The sequence below is a fragment of the Pseudochaenichthys georgianus genome, chromosome 22 (assembly GCF_902827115.2).
Source record: "Pseudochaenichthys georgianus chromosome 22, fPseGeo1.2, whole genome shotgun sequence".
Taxonomy (NCBI): domain Eukaryota; kingdom Metazoa; phylum Chordata; class Actinopteri; order Perciformes; family Channichthyidae; genus Pseudochaenichthys; species Pseudochaenichthys georgianus.
The window spans coordinates 9,896,596-9,918,024 of NC_047524.1; the positions used below are offsets into that span (position 1 = coordinate 9,896,596).

The following is a 21,429-nucleotide window of genomic DNA, read 5'->3' on the forward strand; positions in this document are numbered from 1 at the left end:
TTAATTCACAGATTCGTTTATATATCGAAATTAATGACACTGCTGACGTAAGTTGTGGAACAGTGTGGGAGGCTCTCAAAGCCTATGTTCGTGGGCAGGTTATATCGTATGTTTCCAAACTAAGAAAGGATGAAAGGGTTCGGCTGTCGGCAATTTTGGAAGAACTTCTCCGAATTGATGAAACGTATTCCTCCTCCCCCTCACCGACCTTATATAAAAAACGCATATTATTACATTTGGAACATGACCTTTTAATGACGAGCGTAGTGGAGAGACAACTGAGGCAAACTAAGCAGCGCTTTTTTTGAACAGGGGGACAAGGCTGGGAGGCTTCTGGCTCAACAGGCTCGGGCAGTTAACGCCTCCAGATTAATCCCCAAAGTAAAGTTGCCCGAAGGCAATTTAGTCTCTGACCCGATTGAAATAAACAAGTCTTTCTTTGAATTTTATAATAATTTGTACACTTCTGAATGCCCCACAATTGGCACAATAAACCCAAATCCTCTTGACTCCTTAACTTTCCCCCAAATTGACGTAGTTAACGCAGGCGGAATGGGGGACCCATTTCCACTTCAGAGATACAGGAAGCCATCAAATCTATGCAAAATGGGAAATCCCCTGGTCCGGACGGCTTCACAGTCTAATTCTACAAGGCATATTAGTTTCTTTTGGCCCCAATTCTAGCCAGGATGTATAATGATTCCCTTAAAGGGAGGCAATCCTCATGACACGCATTTTTAAATAATTATCATCCGATAAAACAGACCAGTCTCTGCCAGTCTTCTTTTTTTTTTTTTTAATCTGATGACGTTATTAGTGATTTTAATCTGATTAATTACCGAAATAACATCAACCCTGTGGGCGGCGCCATTTTGACGAGTCACATGACTTATTTTACCGGAAGTGACGTGAACTATGCGTTTGGTGTCGAGGACAAATTGACGTTTGTGCTTTGTTCATGTTGTTTACTCTAGTTACTCTCACAATTCTATTGAAATATGCCTCATTGTATCGCGAAACATTGCCACAATTCGGATAGGAACAATCCACGGAATGCTCGGTTCCATCTATTGCCAACGGGTAAGCGTAGGAAGTACGTTCGGAGGCAGTGGCTAGCGAAATGTGCTCGGCCCGAACCGAAAGATCCACAGGCGCATGTATGCAGCGAACATTTCAAGTTTCCGGATGACTACTCTGAGAGTATGATGAAACATAAAATGGGATTTATTAATCAACCATTACTTAATGGGGATGCAGTGCACTGCCAATGCCATCCAGCACATTACGCAGCAGACTTTACTTATTGTTTACTACGTAAGGAAGCAGGAATTGCAGGACCCAGAGCGCACAGAGCACAGAGCAGACAGCAGATAACGGAATTGCAGTTTTATTGCTTATAGATTATCAGAACATTTCAAAGGGGACACAGTCACATTGGACTACATCATCGTTTTTATCGTTGTAATGCCATTGAAGACCAGTTTAGACCAGGCAAAGACGAAGGTAAGCCATGTTAGCCTAGCGCATGTTAGTACCTAGCGCCACTTGTTTTGATGTACGTTTTTGTTGATTACGTCGCGAGTTTGTAAATTTCAGTGTTAAGGTGAGCACTGTTAGATTCTGTGTCTTTACGATCATAAACGATGTATTGGATTTGCAGCTAGGATAAGTAATAAGGGAGCTAGGAGTGATTTTCGGTGCAGTAATAGGTTAGCATTTTTCGCTCTGGGCTAATTCAGAGGCTCACTGTTAGCATTGTGTGGTTTTTTTTAAGAAAAAAATGAAAAAGATCATTTAAATTGAGTTTTTTTCCCGTTATATGGATATAAAATATTCATAGTTTATTAAATATTAAGGTTCCTTAGACGTTGTTTCCTGCAAATGAAGCGATTTCGGCCCCGGAACCGGGTCCGTGGGGCCTAAGAGGATAACAGAGTATGTTTTTTATTTTTTTTACAGTTGTATTTGGATGGAATACCTATAGTGATAATTCAAAGTAATAAAATGATTTTTACAGTGAAAAAGGTCAAATGGAACTGATGGTTCCCAAATTACCCCGAGGTGAGTCCGCCTGGACTTTATTTTTCTAAACTTCTTCCTCGGCTGACAAGTCCGAACTCAAATATTTTAGATTTTATTGATCTGTGTGAATCTTTGCTGTACTGTTTTTTTCACGCTTACCCTGTTGCTGCTTTGTTCAACTGAATTTCCCCTCGGGGATTAATAAAGGTTCATCTTATCTTATCTTATCTTACTCCGCCATGTTTTCGTCGAATGAGCTGTTCGTGTGTTTACAAAGTGAACGCATAGATGACGTCACGACCTAGTTTTTCGGATCATGTGACTACTGAAAATGGCCAACATGGCAGCTGCCTGTTGGTAGGTTTTGATAAAAAAGAGCTATTAAATTATTATTTACCGGGGAATATCGCTGATTTCTTCAGGGTATGGTTTAAACATAATGTTTCACTAAATACTGAAGTTTTGATTAATTATCTAATGACTGGAGCCTTCCTTTAAAGAAGGCAGATTACCTCAAACCCTGTCCATGTCCTCTCTAATATTGAAGAAGGATAAAGATCCTACTCTTTGTGGCAGCTACAGACCAATTTCCCTCCTAAATGTTGATTGTAAAATACTGGCTAATATTTTGTCCCTCCGCCTCCAACTCGTGATACCTTCTATAGTTCCGCTTGACCAAACAGGCTTTATGATAGGGAGACACTCTTTCTTCAATACCAGGAGGCTACTTAATGTTATTTTCTCGCCCCCGTCCAATGTCCCCGAAGTCATAGTTTCACTCGATGCGGAAAAAGCTTTTGATAGGGTGGAGTGGAGCTACTTGTTCTTCATTTTAGAAAAATGTGGCTTTGACTCCAAATGTATTTCTTGGATTAAGCTTTTATACGCCTCCCCTTCTGCATCGGTAAACACAAATGGTATTCAATCGTCTGCCTTCCCTCTCCAACGTGGGACACGCCAGGGCTGCCCGCTTTCTCCTCTATTGTTTAATTTAGCCATCGAGCCTCTAGCTATATGGGTTTGAGGGCATCACTCGCCATGGTATAGTTCACAAACTTTCCCTTTACGCGGATGACCTTCTCCAATACATCTCCAATCCTGTGTCCTCTCTCCCTCCTATATTGTCAATCCTTGAGCAGTTTGGTCGTTTATCAGGCTACAAATTAAATCTCCAAAAGAGCAAACTATTTTTTGTAAAACAACTGGCGAAGACACTCCCCCCAACCGCTTTTCCCTTTAATATTGCATCAGATGGCTTCAGATACTTGGGGGTGTCCATCACCAGCTCCTTTAAAGATCTGTTTCCCAAAACATTTCAACCACTCTTAGCTAAATGCAAATCGGATCTATCTAGGTGGTCTTCCCTTCCCTTATCCCTTGTTGGCCGTGTCAATCTTATTAAAATGGTAATTTTGCCAAAATTCTTATATCTCTTCCAGCATATCCCAATTTGCATCAATAAATCTTTTTTCACCAGTCTTGACAGTCAACTAAATGCGTTAATTTGGGATGACAAACCCGCCCGTCTTAGAAAATAAATTCTTCAGCTCCCCAAGTCGGAGGGCGGCTTGGCACTCCCGAACTTCCGTCACTACTACTGGGCCTCTTATGGCTCGTTTCCACTGCAGCGGGTAGCTAGTTTAAGCGTGCCGAGCCGTGCAGGGCCCGTTTTTGGTTGCGTTTCCACTTGGCCTAGTACCGGCTAGCGGGTCCTAATTCACAGTTTTTCTGGCCCCATAAAATCGTGGTTCTAGGGCCAGGAACAACCAGGCTGAGTCGGGCTGAGTATGCTAAACTAGAGAGAGAATCGCTGGCAAGGGGGCTACAACTACAACAAGATGAACATATTTTACCGTTATTTAATTGTAATACACGTTTCAAAATGATGCCGAAGTAACAACATACTGATACCGGTTAGTAAAAACCACAAATTAATGCTTTGACAAGTCTGCAGACAGACGGCAGGCGAAAAACCCTTTTAAAATGCGTGTTTTCTAAATGGAGCTTGGCTAAGCTAACGTTATATATGCTCCGACCGCCCACACTCACAACAACGGCCTATACAGACATAAATAAACCAGCGACTGTATTCGCCATGACACAGGCAGTCTGTGGTTTGTACTTGTTTAACTTTTGTCTAGTTTCTGAACAGATATGAAGAGCTGTGAGCTCTGAGGGCTAAGAGCTAACGGCTGTGTTGTTTTTCTGGGGCTCTCATTGAAGATGATGTCACGGCTCCGCCTACACTGCGTTACTATAGTAACTACCCCAGTTCCTAAACTGTAATGGAAGCGCAGCATTAAAGTGAGCCGGGCCAAATAAGGCCTAACCAAACCGAGCGAGGCCGAGCGAGGCCTGCAGTAGAAACGCGCCATAATATTAACCGACTCCTTTACTGGACTGGCCCCAAGACTCCTAACTCCAGCCCACCATGGGTTCACATTGAGATCTCCTCCTCCATAGCTCCTTACACTCTGTGATTTACTCCCAACTTCCCGTAATGACGCACAAAATCTCAGTCAACCCAATTGTTACCAGTACTATTAAGATTTGGCTTCAATTCAGAAGGCAACATGGCTTACACAGAGCCTCAATCCAAGCTCCGATTCTAAATAATCACTCATTCTCTCCATCCTGCTCGGACCCCGCCTTCCGAATGTGGGCTGCCAACGGGCTTGTCACAATCAGTAATCTTTACAAGGATTTGGTTTTCTCTGACTTTGCTTCCTTGTCAGCCAAATATCACCTGCCAAACAGTCATCTTTTCCACTTCTTCCAAATTAGGCATTTTGCTCAAAAGCAATTTCCCCATTTTCCCAACCGCCCCCCTGAGTCAGGAATTGACCAGTTTCTCACCCTTGATTGTAACCAACAAAGACTGGTATCTACTATTTATGGAAACGTGCCTCCTTTGAACTAGCCTCTACTACATCTATAAAAGAGTCCTGGGAGGGTGAGTTGGGTGTAGACATACCTGACAGTAAGTGGAGGGACATTCTTCGTTTGGTGCAAACCTCATCTATCTGTGCTAGGCATGGTCTAATGCAGTGTAAGGTGCTCCACAGGGCTCACTTTACCAATGCTAAACTAGCCCAAATATTTCCTCTTAGAAGCGATGCCTGTAACAGATGCAAGCAATCTCCTGCCAATCACACACATGTTTTGGTCATGCCCCAGTCTGAATGCCTTCTGGTCTAGTATTTTCAAAATCCTTGAGCAGGCCCTTAACACACCCATACCCCGTAACCCTCTAACTGCCTTGTTCGGCGTCCCACCAACACAGAACATGCCCACCACGACCCAGCGGGTCATCGCCTTCACAACCCTGCTGGCCAGGCGTTCCATTCTTCTTAAGTGGAAGCACGTCTCCCCACCCACACATGACAGGTGGATACTATGGAACTATTACAGTGTATTAATCTCGAAAAGATACGATTTTCACTACAAGGATCCCTGACACTCTTTCATAAGACCTGGACTCCCTTACTACTGCTAATCAATGACCTTACAATCAACCCTGATGCTGATGAGGTGTGAGTGAACCCATTGGTGGGGGGAGGAGAGACCTTCACTTCCCCCTTTCCTTATATCCCTAATACATTGACCATTACTTTTTTTGTCTTCTCTGTTTCCTCATGTAACTTGCAGTACCGTTATTTCCCTGGTATTTATTTTTACTGACTATTAACATGAAGAAGCATCCGTATTTGTATGTAATTTTCAGTTATTCGTCTTTGTATTTCATGTAATTTCTACCCCTTTTTTAAAAAAAAAATGTTCTTTTTTTTTTTCGAGGGTGGGAGGGAGGGGTGAGGTAACAATTTCATTTTCATACAGACCATCTTCTATACATGTATATTGCCATTGTGATGTCTGTCAAAAAGCCAATAAAAAAAAAGCTGCAGTGTGACCCACATACTTTAAGAGTCGTGTTTACAGAGTCAATGTTACCTAACACAAGATCAAAGGTTCCTGTTGAGCTACACCTTCCTTTTTTGTCCCATCTGCCAAATATTCAAAAATAACCCAATAACCTACATAGATTTATTGTTTTATTCCGGGATGGTGACATTTTAGAAGATCCAATACTGGACCAATACGTAGATTATATTTCCCACTCATGGACTTAGGCATCCATAGCCGTGGGAACATGTTTCAAATGGGGGGTACTGTGGGGATGACACCAGGGCTGGTTCTCACCAATTTGCTGCCCCATAGGCAATATTTTAGCTGGCAATGAAAAACCTCTACAAAAGACCAATACACTACAAAACAGAAATGTATTGACATGGTGGAGTGTCTCTAGGGCTCTGGTGAGGGGTACTACCCCGTCTGTGTGCGAGGGGGCGGGGCAGTTTATACACACGCGGCTAATACATGCATGCAACACACGGCAGGGATGGCGGAGAGAAGCGCTCCCTAGGTGTATTCCCGAGAAGGTACACCATTGACGTCCCCAAAGTTGAAACACGACATTTTGGAGCACTTGGCAGAGGCAATCTTCACCTACACTGCGTATCCCAATGACGCACAGAGGTCTGCTATAGCCCAAGCCTTGATTGCAAAACATCCATGCATAAAGGAGCCTGGTTCCTATAACGGTTGTTACGGATGGCAGCAAAGTCTAAAGTACAAAGTAGGAAACTACCGGACAAAACGGAAAGCCTTGGGAAGTCCTGAACTCCTGGTAAATTCCCTAAACCAAAATAACCAGTGTGACTGACAATCAAAAAACCAAGGAAAGCTGAAGTAAATGATCTCCCCCCACACCCAGTTGGAGAGACGGAAGACTCTCTTGAAACTGCAAGACTTGCCCTCATTGAAGCAAGAAAGAGAAAAGATCGAAGAGCATTAACGATATGATGTCCAAAACCTACAGCTGGAGGAGACAGGAACTGGTAGCCAAGTCCCGCAGGTGGAAGAATCCAAAGAAAGATGGCCTGCACTCTTCCAACCTTTCCAGGTGAGACTCAAGAAGTGGTCCTTACAGTATTTGTTACAACACATAATGATAATCATGTTAACATTGTCAAGTTTCCCTCAATTGTTAAACGATGACCTCCCTAGGAATTTATTTGGAATACAGTTGAGTGTTTTTTGCATTTAATTTGCCTACATTTTCAGCTTTAGATTTTGGCAACATATTGTAACCGACAAGTTGACCCCATTCATTTCTACTAAACTGGCTTGTGTATTTTATAACATATTCATTATATCTCTAATAGTCTCCCGATTTAAAATGTGTTGCAGATAAATGAGGAGTTCCAAAGATGCACCGCGGTTCCACTTGAGTCAACATTATGTTCCAGCTGGACAGGTACACGCCAAAGCTTCTGGAGCTGTTCAATGCAAAGGGAGGAGCAGTTGGTCTGCGCATTAAAGCATTGTTGAAGGCACTGATTTAGGTGAGTTAACAGCGGTACATACTAAGTGTTTCGTTTCTTCTTCAGTCATCTTGCCTGAAATCAGTTGATCTTTTCAAATATATTTTTTTGTAAAAAGGACCAGTGTGTCAGATTTACTGGTAGCCAGAACCGAGGCTGCACTCAATAACCCACTAAACAACTAAACCGACAACTAGATTTAAAATGTTCATCACATTTGGTATAATTTCCTTTTATGAATATATATTGATGATACACTTTTTTATTAAAACGAGTCATGCTCTTCTGAATGTAAATCAGCATTTAATTTCTTGCAAAACTTTTAACCACATAACAAAACATTAGTTGTTCAGATGTGCTCCCCGACACACTTTACACTTATTCTGATTAGCTACAGTCAGTAGGGGCTTGGACTGTGAGCCGTAGGGTCGCCGGTTCAGACAGACCTAAATATGGAGTGTGACTGCTACTTGGAGAGGTCCCAGTTCACCTCCTGGCCCCTGCCGTGGTGCCCTTGAGCAAAGCACCGGACATCCCCCCCACTCCCATTGCTCCCTGGGCGCTGTACAATAGCTGCCCACTGCTCCTGGTACTAGACTCCTGGTACCAGGATGGGTTAAAAGCAGAGGCCAAATTTCACTGTGTGCTGTGTGCTCTGCATGTGTGACCATTAAAGAGGTTTCATCCCTCCCATTCTATTCTACATTTACATGCTTACATGATACCAGAATAATATTAATACATTATATTGAGATAATACACCAGTTGTATGTATATACAAATATGTCTCTATTACATGGTTTTAACTTATTTGTAAGTGTTGCAGCCACAGATTAGGCGGTCACCAGTTGTCTTTCTTCCCTCGTCACAACTTTTTTGTTCTACGAGTAAAACTTTGAACATACACGTATTCTCTTGCCTACACTGCTCTGCTGCAGGTACACTTAATTCAACTTACTAGCCTAACTCCGTACTTATTTACAACCACAGAAGAAGACTTGTTCTTCTTATGCTTCTTCTCTCTCTTGACGCAACCTTGTGGCGAAGACTAACAACAGCATTTCCAAATAAAATACTGCTTAGCAAGAACACAATATCATAACATGTAGATGTGTGACATTAGAAATAATAAAGAACAACATTAGATGCAAATAAAAAATGTATTGTGGGGTTGCTTCTTACATGTTGTACACATTAAATAAACATTCTGGTCAACTTAACATCAGGGATCTTCTTAATTAACATATATCTGAATTAAGCTGTCACATAAACACAAGATAATTGAAAATAAATCGTTAAAGATTGGTTGAAATAATCGTCTGTTCTTATTTATTCTAGGACCCATGTGCTACTGTCTGTAAAAAGAGAGAGGTGACCTTGAGATGCCACATTGAATATATGGGAGAACGTGGAGAGGAGTTAATCTCTGAGCATGAGGTGAGGTTAAAAATAGGTAGTTTGACATTTTATGAACTATATCAATATCATGACTATGTGGTAAATTCTTGCAAAACAGTCTTTTTTATAATGTCTTAAACCCCTTGTAATGCACGTGAATTGCACCTCTGTTACCAGCTAATGTAAACTGGCTGTACTCGTTGTGACTTCAAGACGGATTTTTTAGTTGTTGAGGAAAACACATGGTGTTTCCTGATTTGTACTCAATTTAGTGTTTCGTTTGTATATACAGGGAGAAGCAGAGGTTGAAGTGCAACAGAGGCTCGTGATGCACAGCATGAAACTATACGTTGTACACGAGCCAGATGCAGTTGGGATCATCTTCGAGGGCATGCCAGTGTTGGCTGATGTGGGCAATGTTGCCAGAGCCTGCTGCCTCCTTCTTGGACTGACCTATGCTCTAAATCTGCAATATCCTGCAAAACTTGCCAAAACCTTTGAAGTCTTTCAGAGACTCTTCGTGGGACTGGACACCCTTCAGCCGGAGCCATCTTCAAGGTACATCAGTCTAAAAAAAAAACTACTGGCCTAGAGCTGTTGGCTCAGCTGATGGCTTTCCCATCTCCCATCTTTTCAAAAGAAAAGACTATCCAAACACTCAGAGTCCTTTACCTCACTGAGCCTCTCAGGGCAAATGGAAAATGTAACCTGGGTGAAAAGGGTGTTATCTTTACTTAATTATGAATGTGAACAGTTGTATCAACAGCTTTTACAATGTGCTGCCGGATGGTTGTTTTTTTATCTATTCCAATTCAAAGTCCATCTGTCTCATCTGCAATGCGAGCGTTTACTGAAGAAGGGTTCAACCGCTACGAGACGGAATAGGGATTTTTTTACTCTACTAAAATGCAACAAAAAAGGGCTTGATTCTATTAATTTTGTCTTTTTTATTGCAATTTGGCAGCAGATTCCTGTGTAGCTTCAGATCTGAGTTGTCTTATTAGTAAGCCTAATGTATACTTTTGTAGCAACACTATTTTTATATAATGGCAAAGAAAGGGTTCAGTGTCTTTTCTTTTTTCCTGTGTCATATGTGGCAGCACTGTTCAATGTTTCTTGAAAACATTACCCACTGTAGTATGTGACGTGTGTGTAAGGGAAACTTCTGTGTAGCAGCAATGCAGTGGAAGTCACCGACTCAGGAAGGAGACACAGAGAGATTCACATCACAAGTCACAGCAGTCACGGTCTGACTGCACGGGTGGTTGCCACGTCAATTCTGCAGCGCCTCTTTCTTGTTAACCCATTTAACTGGTTTCACTGAGAGTAATCAACATATTTTGATAAGATAGTTTAAACAGTTGGGCACACTGAGATGTCATACCTTGGAGTCCACAAAACAACAAAGAAGGAAGTGTCCCAGTGCACCCACAACAACAGACCATCTGTGACCTAGTGTTGACCGGTCACAGAATGGGAACAATAACATTCTGGCTGAAGCAGCCTATGTCCTTAAAGGAGATAAACAGACGTCAGGGTTGGTCCTGTACGTCATATCTAGGAGTCTAGGTCAATTATTTCCCTAACAGTGTGAATAAACTCCAACTCTGTATCAACAACACTGTTGTGTAACTTCAGTTAAATACCTGTATGTGTGTAGATTAGAAAGAGGTAAGATAAAGGATCTGCAGTATTTTATGAAGTATTAATCGTACGAAGGTCAGTTTTATACAAGTAGAAGTGTGTATTTCATCAGGACAGCAGAAAGCGTACACACCTTCTGGCGCAGACTGAAAACTCATCTCTTTCGACTCCACTTCGAGCGATAGAACTATTAACAAAGCACTTATATACTAATAAAGGACTGGCTTATCTAAAGCCAGTTGAGTAGTACTTGAAATGTTTTTGCTCTATGAAGCCTGATGTACTTGTACATGATTCTGTTTTCTTCAAGTTTGTATTTTGTTGGTCGAACGCACTTATTGTAAGTCGCTTTGGATAAAAGCATCAGCTAAATGCAATGTAATGTAATGTAATGTATTTACCTGGTAGTAGGTAGTAGGCAGTAGACTGTCGTAATAGGCTGTCAGTAATGGCTACGCCTCTCTATTTGGACTGGTAGATCTCGGCAGACTGGCTACTGATTTAGATTTAGACTGACATGAAGGAGTTGAATCGACTCGTTACAGGGCGCGAGAGAGAGAGAGAGAGAGAGAGAGAGAGAGAGATTTCAAAGTAACTTCCTGAAATGCAATTGTCTGCGGTGATTCTACGGAGTCCCCAAAGGCCCAAAAGTGTGCACACAAAACATATGACCTTTGTATGATTAATACTTCATAAAATACTGAAAATCCTTTATCTTACTTCTTTCTAATCTAGTACACACATACAGGTATTTAACTGAAGTTACATAACAGTGTTGCTGATACAGAGTTGGAGTTTATTCACACGTCACACTACAGTGGGTAATGTTTTCAAGAAACATTGAACAGTGCTGCCACATATGACACAGGAAAAAAAGAAAATACACTGAACCCTTTCTTTGCCATTATATAAAAATAGTGTTGCTACAAAAGTATAAATTAGGCTTACTAATAAGACAACTCAGATCTGAAGCTACACAGGAATCTGCTGCCAAAGTGCAATAAAAAAGACAAAATTAATAGAATCAAACCCTTTTTTTTTTTGCATTTTAGTAGAGTATAAAAATCCCTATTCCGTCTCGTAGCGGTTGTGCACTGTTTTAAAATGCCGCTCCTAAATTACCCTTCTTCGATAAACGCTCGCATTGCAGATGAGACAGATGGACTTTGAATTGGAATAGATAAAAAAAAAATCATCCGGCCCCACCTGCATTAGCAGGTAAACACAATGGACGAAACAAATACATTAAAGTAAAACCACTTAAAGTTTCCAGCAGTCAGCAGCACATTGTAAAAGCTGTTGATACAACTGTTCACATGCATAATTAAGTAAAGATAACACCCTTTTCACCCCGGTTACATTTTCCATTTGCCCTGAGAGGCTCAGTGAGGTAAAGGACTCTGAGTGTTTGGATAGTTCACTTTAGTCTAAGTTATCTCAGTGTATCTCAAACGGTTTTATCACAATTTATGTAAACAAATATTTCCAAGGCACACTTTTATGTCATCCCCACAGCACCCCCCATTTGAAACATGTTCCCACGGCTATGCAACAAAGCTTACATTATACAAATGTAGTGCAATATACAGACTGTTTAGCTTATGGTGATCAGCAGTCCTATGAGCTCATTCTCTCAGTGTATCATCAGGAAAACAGAGACACACACACATCATTTAAATAAGAGAACAAGTATTGGTTAAGAATAAACGTCTTAAAGTAAATAACAATAAACAATAGCCCTTAACCCTGTAAGGCCGGTTGTAATTGTACAACATTACTTTAAGCTATCCAAAAAAGTCAGTACATTTTTTGTTTTTTTAAAGACCACATTTACATAGTCAAACGGTCCTGTAGTTCAGCCTCACAATGCTAGGCGAAAATTTGCAAGGTGAAAATGTACCTCACTCTTGGTTTATGAAATCATCAACTCACTAAAGAAAAAAATGAAAATGTGCATCAACAGCACAAAAACAAAACCAGTTGCAACCATGTAGTCAAAGTAGCAGCAAAAAGAGCCAATGTGATGTACTTCCCGCTTGTTTGTTTGAGAGCTTGAACAACAACTGACAAGTGAAGAAATGCATGGATGAAATGTTGATGTGTGGTTCAGTTGCCTCTATATGCATTGAATACAAACTGATAATTATTTGCGATGCATTTATGTGAAGCAGTTTTTTATTGGTGTTGCTGGTTAAGATTTAATTTTTTTCCATTTCAATCTTTATTTCGAACAGATTAAAAAATAACAAATAAAAAATGACAAATGTGAAAAACAGAATACCTTATTGTTAAAATACAGTATTTATCCACATTCATGATACAAAAAGTCTTAATATTAATAATAATAATAAAAGAATCATATGTGTCTGAAAGGAAGTAGGAGGAAGCAAATGCTTATTAATTCCCACACCTTACTTGATCAATGATTGTCCTTAAATCATTGTGCAATGACAATCATTAATCAAGTAAGGGGTGGGAATGAATAAGCATTTGCTTCCTCCTACTCCCTTTCGGACAGATATGATTTTTTTAAGATAAGTATGATGTAACTATTTTATAGACTAATATAGCTTTATCAATAATGCCGTGCCACATTTTATAAGCTATTTGTTTTGAATGTAAAGTAGTGAAGTGGGAGTTTAAACTCACAGAGATGTCATAAGTAGAGCAACTTCCTTAGGCCCGGGCAGCCGAAAATATGACTATAAAATAGTTATATCATACTTATCTTAAAAAAATCATATGTGATCGAAAGGGAGTAGGAGGAAGCAAATGCTTATTCATTCCCACCCCTTACTTGAGCACTTTGAATTGCCTTGTGTTGAAAGGTGCTATATAAATAAACTTGCCTTGCCTTGCCATAAGCTAATGCCAAGCTAATCAGTCTGTATATTGCACTACATCTGTATAATGTAAGCTTCGTTGCATAGCCGTGGGAACATGTTTCAAATGAAAACATATAAAGGTGTGCCTTGGAAATATTTGTTTACATAAATTGTGATAAAACCGTTTGAGTGGTGGGGCCGGATGATTATTTTTGTATCTATTCCAATTCAAAGTCCATCTGTCTCATCTGCAATGTGAGCGTGGCTTTACCGAAGAAGGGTAATTTAGGAGCGGCATTTCAAAACAGTGCACAAACGCTACGAGACGGAATTCCCTCCTAATTCTGCCCTATGCTCCCAAAAGGTGAGGGACCTGAAAGGACAGCTAAATGCACAGCAGTCCATTTTCACCAGGCCCAACAACAAGAGCAAGGCTGCTACCAGAGCATCTTATCGTGTCAGTCACGTTCTTGCGAAACACATGAAGTCTTTCAAAGATGGCGAAGTTGTGAAAGAAGCATTCCTGGAAGCTGCCCAAGTGCTTTATGGGGACAGTAAAAATAACCGTAGCATTTCAACAGGTTTTTGATATAATAAAAACTCAAGTTAGATACCGTTATTAATCAGCTGTAAGTTTTAGTTTGTTTGAACTTATTAATTATAATTATTGTACAAAATGGTATAAGAATGCAAACATTAAGATCTGTTCTGTTTAAATTGATTATAGTCTATTATCAATTTGGGTTAAGAAACTAGTGTTGCGTGCATCCTATTTTAAAGGCATTTATTTTTATACTCTAATAAAATGCAAAGAATTTTTTTTTTAATTAATTTTGTCTTTTTTATTGCACTTTGGCAGCAGATTCCTGTGTAGCTTCAGATCTGAGTTGTCTTATTAGTAAGCCATAATTTATACTTTTGTAGCAACACTATTTTTATATAATGGCAAAGAAAGGGTTCAGTGTCTTTTCTTTTTTCCCTGTGTCATATGTGGCAGCTATGTGCAATATGTGCTATATGTGCAACATATATATGCCGTTAATAACTGTGTAATTTATAACTGACTGCTAATCCTTAGAACTGTTACAAGGTGCGTTTTTTGCATTTTGTATCTTGTAAATTGTGTAACTTGCTGCAGTTAAATCCCATCATACTATGTGCAATATGTGTGCAATATATACATTATATACATATGCCATTAATAACTGTGTAATATATACCTGGCTGCTAAATCCTAAGAACTGTTACAGGATTTGTATTTTGGAAAGTATTTTTCTTTTACTTTTATTTTTGGTTATATCATAACTTAGTACTTTTTTCTTAACATAGGTAACATTAAGCTGTCTGTGGCTCTTTCCTGCTGTAACGATGCAAATTTCCCCTCTGTGGGACTAATAAAGGTATTCTGATTCTGAACAACACCGTTGTGTAACTTCAGTTAAATACTTGTATGTGTGTAGATTAGAAAGAGGTAAGATAAAGGATCTGCAGTATTTTATGAAGTATTAATCGTACAAAGGTCAGTTTTATACAAGTAGAAGTGTGTATTTACCTGGTAGTAGGTAGTAGGCTGTCGTAATAGGCTGCCAGTAATGGCTACGCCTCTCTATTTGGACTGGTAGATCTTGGCAGACTGGCAACTGATTTAGATTTAGACTGACATTAAGAAGTTGAATCAACTCATTACAGGGTGAGAGAGTGTGAGAGAGTGTGAGAGAGAACTTTAATTTAGCAAAAACTAGCGTGAAACTTTACATGGAAGTTTCAAAGTGACTTCCTGAAATGTGTGTCTGCGGTGTCTGCGGTGATTCTATGGAGATCCTAAGGAAGTTGGAAGCCTAAGGAAGTTGCTCAACTTATGACATCTCTGTTAGTTTAACCTCCCACTTCACTACTTTACATTAAAAACAAATAGCTTATAAAATGTGGCACGGCATTATTGATAAAGCTATATCATACTTATCTTAACCAGCAACACCAATAAAATACTGCTTCACATCATACTTATCTTAAAAAAATCATATCTGTCCGAAAGGGAGTAGGAGGAAGCAAATGCTTATTCATTCACACCCCTTACTTGATTAATGATTGTCATTGCACAATGATTTAAGGACAATCATTGATCAAGTAAGGTGTGGGAATTAATAAGCATTTGCTTCCTCCTACTTCCTTTCAGACACATATGATTCTTTTATTATTATTATTAATATTAAGACTTTTTGTATCATGAATGTGGATAAATACTGTATTTTAACAATAAGGTATTCTGTTTTTCACATTTGTTATTTTGTATTTGTTATTTTTTTAATCTGTTCGAAATAAAGATTGAAATGAAAAAAATTAAATCTTAACCAGCAACACCAATAAAATACTGCTTCACATAAATGCATCGCAAATAATTATCAGTTTGTATTCAATGCATATAGAGGCAACTGAACCACACATCAACATTTCATCCATGCATTTCTTCACTTGTCAGTTGTTGTTCAAGCTCTCAAACAAACAAGCGGGAAGTACATCACATTGGCTCTTTTTGCTGCTACTTTGACTACATGGTTGCAACTGGTTTTGTTTTTGTGCTGTTGATGCCAATTTTAATTTTTTTCTTTAGTGAGTTGATGATTTCATAAACTACTGAAAGAGTGAGGTACATTTTCACCTCGCAAATTTTCCATCCAAATGAAGCAACATTTCTAAATCATTTTCATACAAATTTGACTACACATGTTAGTGTTTTTCTTATTGTCTTATATGTTTGTACAGCACTTTGAATTGGCTTGTGTTGAAAGGTGCTATATAAATAAACTTGCCTCGCCTAGGATTAATAAATGTCCAAAGTGTCTATTACGTTTGTAGGAAATCCGACCTAGAGCAATTGAGCATTGGAATAGAACATGTTGTTTCATAAGGCCCAATGAGAACAAACACGAGGCAGAATCTAAACTGAAAAGTGCAAAAACATGTTGAATCATTAAACATCTGATAGAACAAGACCTCATTGTTTTGTTTTTCTAAAAACAAAACAATGAGGTAGATAACTGCTGTAATTTTTTTTAAGGAGGGGCAGCTTGGTATTGTCGTATCTGGTATATGGTATTATATCTCTCACAGGCTCCGCCCTCTACTGTCTGGACTCTATGGGTACTACCCTCTATGCAAGCATTCACCTACAGAGATTTCTATAGACGTAGCCGGCCTTGGGGCGGGCCTACCTGAATGCACGCGCATCTCACCGTATAAAAGGAGGCCTCGCCTCCTGACTATCATCCCTTTCTCTTCAGCGAGCGGGCAACAACTGAAGCAGAGATAAGACGTTTGAAAGAAGAAGAAAGAGTTATCATACCTCCAGGGCGTCGCCACTGCTAGAGACTCGGGCCTGTCCTTCGTGCTGTGGCTTAAATAGCGGGCGCCGATCCCCGCCACCTCTGCTTCGAGTGTTTGGGGGACCAGGATATGGCCGAGGCGGTGCCATTCACGTTCGCCATTCCTTCCGGGTCCGGCGTCCATGGAAGTCATGGTGATCATGGCGGCGGGTGTGGGCTACTCGCTCATTGCTAGAGATGCCCCCGCCTCACCAGGTCAGAGTGATTATTGGGCCGCAAGGCCGAATAAGTGGCTTGGTCCACGGGCCTTGCCCCAGGCCAGGTTCCCCCGGGGACCGGTGCTCAGTGGCTTCACATGATATAGGGTCGACCCTACTTCATCACAGGCCGCCGCCGCCGCTGCCTGCCGTGTGATGTCCCTGGGATATCACGCCGCATGGCACTTTCCAAAGAGGACCGTGTTGATCTCCTCGGAGCCCCCGTGTTTACGGAAGGGCTCTTTGGATCGATCTCCTTGCTCACGGGATAAGGAGTAATCGCAACCTGGCTGCTTCTTGCCCATCCCCAAAGGAAGAAACACTGTCCTACACTCCCCGCCCCCTGCTGTAAACCCCAGCATAGGGAGCCAGCAGGTGGGCGCGTGCCGGGCCCGGCGCCACGAGGGGGCAAAAGGGGGAATTGCCCCCTCAGTTGCCCCCTCACTTTGAGCATCATTCATTCATCGAAAAGCTAAATAAATGTCACAATTATATATAATATACAACAATTATTTTCCCCAACACACGTTACATGTCTAGATCAGATATGTGGCCAGGCAGTCAAGCAATGTGTAAAAAAGCCTCAACCCCAAGTGAGCTTGTAGTCTTAATTAATGTTAGCGTGTGTGCTTAGCTGTAAACACAGTCGGATGGGTGACCAAAACATCCCCTTTTTCGGTGGCCGGTAGGCTACCCGGTTGAAACTCCCGAAAATGTTCCCGTTTTTTAATGTGCGTTAAACAACAAGGTGAAATAAAATGTATTTATTGGTGTTGCTATCTGCTTTTTTTTTTGCGTGGTTCTAAAATCAGAGAGTTACAAGAGTCTGTACATGCAATGAAAACAATTGGCCACAGCAAATCATGTATATTAAAAATGTAATTTTTACTTTTGAATACTTCAGTACAAAGGATGTATTGAATAATTTCAGTGATATATGTGTACACATGTAAATCATTAGTCAAAACAGGGCTACATTTGTTTGAATTATAAAAAGGTATATTTTTCGCAGCTAAACGAATTAACCCCGCCCCCTTAAAAAAAACGGCTCTTTTGAACGGCTCTCGCAAAGGAGCGGAGCCATAAGATCTGGCTCCCTTCAAAGAGCCATAATTCCCATCACTAGAGTTTACCATGGATGTTTAAAAGGAGTTTACGGAGCAGATGAGAAGACACAGAAAGACAGAAGCACAATAACAAGTATATGTAGGTATTGTTTTGTAAATAACCAACGGTGTCAAGAGGAAGTAAAGTCCCTGCCATGAGAAAACTCAAAATCCATTTTCCAAAATCCGACACTGCAGGTGGTCTTAACGCATCAATACAGTAGCCTATAATAAATATTATATATATATATATAATACGCAACATGTGTAATCACACACTTAGCGATAGGCCTATAGAACATAAATAATAAAAACGTAGGCCTACCTGGTTTAAATGACGTTAAAATGTTAACATAGGTTCAGGAGCATGGCCACGCCTAAAACTCCACCTCGAACCACGGCCACCCCTATTTATATCCGGAAAAACTTCCGGCCACTGCTCGTCTCCATCCTTTTAAGGACTGACAGCCAGACCGTGATTCACGCCGCGCGTCGTCACGGTTCAAACAAGCGAAACGCTACCACGAGAACATTCAACTTACCATGGATCCCGAACTGCTGATCAACTCACCTGAGTCAGACGAAGATCTCTTCGACATCGGCTACCCGCCATCCACGTTTCAGCAGTTGGATCTAAGCCAAGCATCCGAACGGAGCTGCGTGCGCTCGGCAATCAGTGTCCCACACACCAGCCGCCACCGCTCCCACTCAAGCTCCCCAACGAGACACCTCCAACTCCAGACAGGTCCCAGGCTTCGTCTACTCCGCCAGCGAGGGCAAACAACCGGGGCCACAACAGGCACAGCCAGCTCCAATCTCCCCACCAACGGCAGCCACCCCATTAGCAGCCCCCGGCCACTCGCAGCGGCGCACTCGACATGCCTCTCGGACGGAGCCGCGCTCCGAAACGGAGCCCGAACTCAGGAGGTGGACAGTCATTCAACTCCAACATTTCCTGAAAGAAAACGGCATCCACTTTCACCAAAATGACTAGACTAGAAGGCTAGACTGTTCAACCTCTACAAAGCATACAGCAGCACAACGGCAAGAACAACGACACACACAGGTCTCTCCCTCTCTGACCCTCGCAGCGAGCAGACGCTCCAGTCTCTCTCTCTCTCTCTGACCCTCGCAGCGAGCAGACGCTCCGGTCTCCCTCTCTCTGACCCTCGCAGCGAGCAGACGCTCCGGTCTCTCTCTCTCTCTGACCCTCGCAGCGAGCAGACGCTCCGGTCTCTCTCTCTGACCCTCGCAGTGAGCAGACGCTCGGGTCTCTCTCTCTCTGACCCTCGCAGCGAGCAGACGCTCCGGTCTCTCTCTCTCTGACCCTCGCAGCGAGCAGACGCTCCGGTCTCTCTCTCTGATCCTCGCAGTGAGCAGACGCTCCGGTCTCCCTCTCTCCGACCCTCGCAGTGAGCAGACACTCCGGGCTCTATCTCCGACCCTCGCAGTGAGCAGACGCTCCGGTCTCCCTCTCTCTGACCCTCGCAGCGAGCAGACGCTCCGGTCTCTCTCTCTCTGACCCTCGCAGCGAGCAGACGCTCCGGTCTCTCTCTCTCTGACCCTCGCAGCGAGCAGACGCTCCGGTCTCTCTCTCTCTGACCCTCGCAGCGAGCAGACGCTCCGGTCTCTCTCTCTCTGACCCTCGCAGCGAGCAGATGCTCCGGTCTCCCTCTCTCTGACCCTTGCAGCGAGCAGACGCTCCGGTCTCTCTCTCTCTGACCCTCGCAGCGAGCAGACGCTCCGGTCTCTCTCTCTCTGACCCTCGCAGCGAGCAGACGCTCCGGTCTCTCTCTCTCTCTGACCCTCGCAGCGAGCAGATGCTCCGGTCTCCCTCTCTCTGACCCTCGCAGCGAGCAGACGCTCCGGTCTCTCTCTCTCTGACCCTCGCAGAGAGCAGACGCTCCGGTCTCTCTCTCTCTGACCCTCGCAGCGAGCAGATGCTCCGGTCTCTCTCTCTCTGACCCTCGCAGCGAGCAGATGCTCCGGTCTCCCTCTCTCTGACCCTCGCAGCGAGCAGACGCTCCGGTCTCTCTCTCTCTGACCCTCGCAGCGAGCAGACGCTCCGGTCTCTCTCTCTGACCCTCGCAGCGAGCAGACGCTCCGGTCTCTCTCTCTCTGACCCTCGCAGCGAGCAGACACTCCGGTCTCTCTCTCTGACCCTCAAGCCAGTCCTTTATTAGTATATAAGTGCTCTGTTAGCAGTTCTTTGTTAGTAATTCTATCGCTCGAAGTGGAGTCGAAAGAGATGAGTTTTCAGTCTGCGCCGGAAGATGGAACATTTTTATGCGGACGATACTGTGATGTATTGTGCAGGTCCCTCCATTAAGGAGGCTGGTGTTAAATTACAGGCTGTTTTTAACATTATTCAGACTCAGCTCGCTGAGCTTAAGCTTCTTTTAAATGTTGATAAAACCAAGGTAATGCTATTTTCAAAAGCTAAAAAGACACCAGAGCCTGTTTTAGATATTGTTACTATGCAAGGACAAGTACTTGAAGTGGTTACCTGTTACAAATACCTTAGTATCTGGCTTGATGATTGTCTTACTTTTAAACTTCATGTCAATAACCTGCTTAAAAAGCTGAGGGTAAGACTAGGTTTCTTTTTCAGAAACAAGTCCTGTTTCTCGCTTGAGGCCAGGAAAAGGCTCTGTGACCTTTTTACCTGTGCTGGACTATGGTGATTTGTTGTATATGAATGCACCTGCCTATTGCCTGAACAAGTTAGATGCCGCCTATCACAGCGCACTGAGATTTGTCACAAATTGTAAAGCACTTACTCATCACTGTACCCTGTATGCCAAGGCAGGTTTGCCTTCACTTACTGTACGGAGGCTTAGTCATTGGTACACGTTTATTTATAAAGCTTTGTTGGGTAAACTCCTGTATTATATCTGCTCTCTGATAACACAGAGAGTTGGAAGCAGCTATTGTCTGAGATCGCATGATGTAGTATTTGTAGCTGACGCTACAGAGTGTTGAAGAGTGTTTAATGTATGCTTGAACTTTGTTTTATTTTGTAAAAATGATAAGAGTTGTCTTTCCGGAAGTCATGTGACCTCTTGCCCCGGATGTTTATATTGTGTTTGGGAGAGAGTAAAAGGGCGGTAAAAGTGTCAACGATGTGATAACGTAATTCTACTGCTGGTCTACTAGGCAAACACGTGTTTCATGATTGTGCAAAGAAGAGAATAAACGTGATTGTGGACATCAGTTTGATACGTAGAGTTCTTTCAAGACCAGAGTAGCTATAGTATTGTTAGATGTGCCAAGAGCAAGGACTGTCTTAGGTAAGACAGCTTTTATGTGCGCAGCTCCACTTGCTTGGAACAATCTTCAGCAAGAATTGAAACTGAGCAATCTCATTCCTCTGCATGTTTTTAAAGCTAGGCTAAATGGAATGCTTGTTGATACAATGGGCACTTGTAAATGTCTATAACTATGTAAATGTCCTGTAAATATAATGTATG

At 42.0% G+C, this 21,429-nt stretch overlaps 1 protein-coding gene across 2 annotated transcripts in view; it reads right to left on the reverse strand.

Annotated features, from left to right (window-relative positions):
* The window catches only part of LOC117467509 (4-galactosyl-N-acetylglucosaminide 3-alpha-L-fucosyltransferase 9-like), a 65,836-nt gene extending 54,856 nt beyond the window's left edge, over positions 1-10,980 (reverse strand). Inside the window, exon 1 of one of the 2 annotated variants that reach the window (XR_011645214.1) lies at positions 10,850-10,965. The gene's annotated coding sequence lies outside the window, so the exon portion shown is untranslated. Of the gene's footprint in view, positions 1-10,849 lie in introns of both variants that reach the window. The other variant, XM_034111154.2, reaches the window with a different exon arrangement.
* Between the last annotated feature and the right edge of the window lie 10,449 nt (positions 10,981-21,429).